The sequence below is a fragment of the Lipotes vexillifer genome, unplaced genomic scaffold (genome assembly GCF_000442215.2).
Source record: "Lipotes vexillifer unplaced genomic scaffold, Lipotes_vexillifer_v1.1 scaffold299, whole genome shotgun sequence".
NCBI classification, from domain to species: Eukaryota; Metazoa; Chordata; class Mammalia; order Artiodactyla; family Lipotidae; genus Lipotes; species Lipotes vexillifer.
Window position 1 is genome coordinate 3148673 of NW_006784347.1, and position 5218 is coordinate 3153890.

The window sequence follows — 5218 nt, forward strand, 5'->3', positions numbered from 1 at the left end:
ATTATCCTGGGGCTTCCCTGGTGGCGCAGGGGTTGAGAATCCGCCTGCCGATGCAGGGGACACGGGTTCGAGCCCTGGTCTGGGAAGATCCCACATGCCGCGGAGCAACTAAGCCCGTGCGCCTCAACTACTGAGCCTGCACTCTAGAGCCCGCGAGCCACAACTACTGAAGCCCACGTGCCTAGAGCCCGTGCTCCGCAACAAGAGAAGCCACTACAATGAGAAGCCCGCTCACTGCAATGAAGAGTAGCCCCACTCGCCGCAACTAGAGAAAGCCCACGCGCAGCAACAAAGATCCAATGCAGCCAAAAAAAAAAAAAAAAAATCATTATCCTAACTGTGTTTACTGAATGCACCCTGTGGGAAGGCCCAGAACCAGGTATTACCTTATGCTTCCCCTCAACCAGATTTCTTTGCCCTGGGGGTTGTGGGAGGGCACCAGGTACATGTGTGGTCTGAAAGGTATGGCCTGTGTGTGATTGCAGGGCACTTCCCTCCAGCACAGAACCAGGTATTACATTATGCTTCCCCTCAACCAGATTTCTTTGCCCTGGGGGTTGTGGGAGGGCACCAGGTACATGTGTGGTCTGAAAGGTATGGCCTGTGTGTGATTGCAGGGCACTTCCCTCCACTCAGAGAATGGACTCAACTCTACTTGGATGATCTCTGTTCCCTGACTTTCCTCCAGGGTCCTTCCTTACTTGTATCAGTGGCAGGAAGATGGTGGGTCTGGGGGTAGACAGGGACCAGAGTGGGACACATATATAATTAACGGAATACAGAATTGACAAAAGGGTTTCTGAAAGGGAGTAAGGAAAGAAGGATGCATAATAACTGCCCCAAGGAAATAAGTACTTCTGGGGAGGGAGGGACTTGAGTGTGGGCAGCATTTTTGAATCTTTAGTACCAACTTTGCCAAGCTATATTTTTATCACCTGGACCAACCCAGAAACTGCTACTGAAATTATGTGCATAGGCCTAGAAAGATTATGATAATAACATGATATATGAAAAAGGCATAAGCATAGAGTTTGGCCCATAGCAAGTGCCCAGCTGATGTTGGCCATTATTGTACTTCCCAAGGCAGTCAATGAAGCCTCTGATGCTCAGCCCTACAGTCCAGGGCAGAGATAGCAATGCCCTTCCAAAGCACCCTGGAATTGCTGGTAAAAGATGTGATGTTTAAGACCATGGGACTAACTCCTGCCTGACCTGTATTCCTACACCACAAAATGTGCAGTGGTTAAGAATCCACCTGCCAATGCAGGGGACACAGGTTCGAGCCCTGGTCCGGGAACACCCCACATGCTGCGGAGCAACTAGGCCTGTGCGCCACAACTACTGAGGCTGCGCTCTTGAGCCTGCAAGCCACAACTACCGAAGCCCGCGTGGCACAACTACTGAAGCCTGCACGTCTAGAGCCTGTGCTCCACAACGAGAGAAGCCACCGCAATGAGAAGCCCGCGCACTGCAGCAAAGAGTAGCCCCCGCTCGCCACAACTAGAGAAAGCCTGCGTGCAGCAACAAAGACCCAACAGAGCCAAAAAAATTTAAAAAAAGAACAAAGAGAGAAGGCCAGTAAATGAAGAGATATATCACCAGGGAGACTATGGGAGATAATCTCCAAAGATGGCCCCCATCAATTCCCTCCCTCACTATGCCTGTAAGAGGTGGAGGCTACTTCCCCTCCCCATGAATCTAGACTCTGGTCTGTGACTTGCTTTGACCAAAAGAATGTGGCAGAAGAGACACTGTGTCAGTTCAGGTCTTTAAGAGAAGCTGGAAACGGGAAGTCTGCCACAATGTAAAAAATCTAGCTTGATCACCCTGAGACCACCATGCTGTGAGGAAGCCCAAGCCTGCCATGTGGAGAGATGCTCGCTCATTCCAGCTGAGAAGCCAGCACATGAGCGAAAGAGCCGTCTTTGATATTTCAGTCCAAGCATATACCACGAGGAACAGAAGATCCTGCCCAGCTAAGCCCAATCGAGATGGCAGAATTGTGAGAACTAATACATTGTTGTTTTAAGCCACTAAATTCTTGGATGAATTGTTACTCAGCAAGAGATAACAAAACAGGAGCATCAAATGGATTCCAAAACAGATGAAATAACTGGATCTCCAAAGACGAAGAGAAGGAATGCTGCTTTCTTTTTTTCCCAGAGCTCACCGAAAGTTCATACAATTAGCTACACCCTTGAAAACTATACACAAGGAAATGTACGGCTGCCAAGCAGTTCCTGAAACTTAAAATACAAGAGCTGGAGTTAAACAGGGGAAACTGGTTTCTTTTCCCACCTGCCCTTCGACTTTCCCGTAAGAGGCAAGTGATGAGTATGATTATCAGCACATGGACAACTATCTTGAGGCTCAAAAGACATGACCTCCACGCTGTGGCCGACCAGAATACACACAGGCAAACCCTCGTGAACCTGAGTGCAGGTTATCCTATTCTGGTTAGCAACTGGGTAAATAAAGGACAGTTGCAGTGCCAGCGAGCAGTTGAAAGCAAGAGGGCAAAGTTCCTGGCAACCCAGACATTTAAGAGCCAAAGGACCCAGTCAACAAAGGAAGTGTGGCCGTGGCCTGAGCTGCTTTCACTTGTCTCAGGTCCTGTGCACTGGGCCTGAGGGAAGCCTGAAGATGGAGGCGCCTGGGTCAGCTGGCTGCACCCCACGCTCCCCTCCCCAGCGTGAGTCCCTGATTCATGGACTAGCCTCGGCTTGTTCCTTCAGCCAGCCACTGTGGATCTTGACATGATACCTATCCTAGAATCTTCGTGTAGATTCCAGACATCTCAAGAATAACGTTAAGACTCTGTAATATTAAACGTGGAACACCGGCAGATTGCATTTCCAAAGCAATTAAGAGTTGTGGGGCCTCACAGCAAACTTCACTTCTGAATAAGACCTGAAAAGTACTGCCTGCAAAGTGAAAACTATGCAGACACTTAAATTCATATGTGGCTCCCGATCAAACCACAAAATTATAAAATGATATCAGGCATTCGTGAAACAGAGCTTTGGGAAAAGGCTAGGTGGGTATGAGAAGTGTGCTGTATTTTCAAGATGCGGAATGGGATTTTTAAACTGGAAGTGGTAATTTGACTTCATACCCTCGGTTTTATGGATAAGGATACTGAGGCCTGAGAAAATGAAATGTTTTGTCCCCAAACCACAGGCACTTGGTAACAGAGCTGGGACAAGAATCCCCGCCTCCCCCAATTCTAGCCCCATGTTCTTTCCAGTACATTTACTTTGAATATTAAACAGCGAAAGGGTGTTTTTGTTATAGCCAGATGCCAAAGACGCAATTAACAATTGGGCTTTTTATGGCAACAGTGTGTTGATTTTTTGCGAGTCTGGTGTCATATCCACAGCTGCTGATTTCATCTAGTAAATCTCATACATGGCCTATAATTAGGGATTCACTTTCAGAGAGCTGGAGGGAAGTAAGGGAGAGGGATTTACCAAAGGACTCCTTTAATCAAAACTCAAGATCAGAAACGAACATGCAGCTGAATACCTTTGAATGACAATGAGCAAAATAAATAGATAAACTAATACAATTTAAAAAATCAAACCACTGGGTCTTATCTGAAGTATTCTGGTCACTGCAAACTTTCTGCCTTTTCCCCTCCCCTTCTATTTCTCCTCCCCACCTTCCCCACAAATACTCATTCTTCTGGAAATTATTATCTTCAACTCTCATTCTCTCACTTGAGTTTGTGAACATAAACATCTAAATTGCCCCATTCATACAGCAGTCGATCTTTCTTACAACTTTTAATATTTTTTTAGTTTTTAATTTTCTAGTTTGTATTTCTTTCTATAGCAGCTATAGTATTTTTTTATTTTTAATAAATTTATTTATTTATTTTTGGGTCTTTGTTGCTGCGTGCGGGTTTTCTCTAGTTGCGGTGAGCGGGGGCTACTCTTTGTTGCGGTGCGCAGTCTTCTCATTGCAGTGGTTTCTCTTGTTGCAGAGCACGGGCTCTAGGCAGGTGGGCTTCAGTAGTCGTGGCACACAGGCTCAGTAATTGTGGCTCGAGGGCTCTAGAGCACAGGCTTCAGTAGTTGTGGCACACGGGCTTAGTTGCTCCGCAGCATGTGGGATCTTCCCGGACCAAGGCTCGAACTCGTGTGCCCTGCATTGGCAGGCGGATTCTTAACCACTGCACCTCCAGGGAAGCCCTGGCCTATTTTAAAAGGACATGAAATTTGACTTTAGTGTGACTGAGAGATTATGCATCTCCAAACTCTTGCTGGATCCCAACCCGGTGCAATCAGAAAACACAGTGAAAGTTCTCTGTAGTGGGTTGGTGACGCCCCCCCCCCCCCAAAGATATGTCCAAGTCCTCATCCCTAGTACCTATGAATGAGATCTTCTTTGGGAAAAAAGGTCTTTGCAGATGTAATGAAACTAAGGCTCTAGAGACGAGCTCATCCTAGATTAAGAGGGTGGGCCCTAAATCCAATAACAAGTGTCCTGATAAGGGACAGAGAAGAAGACACAGAAAGGAGGCCATGTGAAGTTGGAGGCAGAGGTTGGAGATATGCAGCCACAAACCACAGAACTCCTGGAGCCGCCAGAAGCCAGAAGAGGCAAGAAAGGATTCTTCCCTAGAGCCCCACCGTCACTAAGAACTTCTGTCCTCCAGAACTGTGAGAGAAACCTCTGGGAGTGAGGAGTATGGTTAAATCCCCAATGCTTCTGATCAAATCGGTCTTGGGTGGGGTCTGTGCATCCAGCATTTCGAAAGCTCCCCAGGTGATCCAAACATACAGCCAAGGTTTAACCACTACCATAAGGTGCAAATGTCATCTCTGTGCTCCACATGAGGAGCCTGAAGCTCAGAGGTGATTGCTGACTTATCCACAGTTCTCCAGGCCTCAAGCTCAGGTCAACCTGACTCCCAGACCTGGGCTCCCTGCTCCTAGACCATGTGGATTCTCATCTGAAATTCTGGCACAATCTGTCAGAGGGGGGAGCTTCAGTCTCCTCATCTGCAGGATGGTGTTAATACTAATTCCCTTGTGGGACTGTTGCAAGGCTTAAATTGGATAATGTCAGTGAAGCCCCCAGCCCAACATCCAATAGGTGATGCATGATATACAGGAGATATCCCAGAGCTTTAAGAAGCACATGATACTGAAACATCCTTAAGAGATTTCAATTTCCTCAAATCTCACTTAGCTCCTCAGAAGAAAGGCAGCAG

General features: G+C 47.1%; 1 protein-coding gene across 1 annotated transcript in view; it reads right to left on the minus strand.

The window, feature by feature from the left end:
• Positions 1–5218, minus strand: part of PITPNC1 (phosphatidylinositol transfer protein cytoplasmic 1) — a 136766-nt gene that overhangs the window by 17090 nt on the left and 114458 nt on the right. The gene's annotated exons all lie outside the window — the stretch shown is intronic.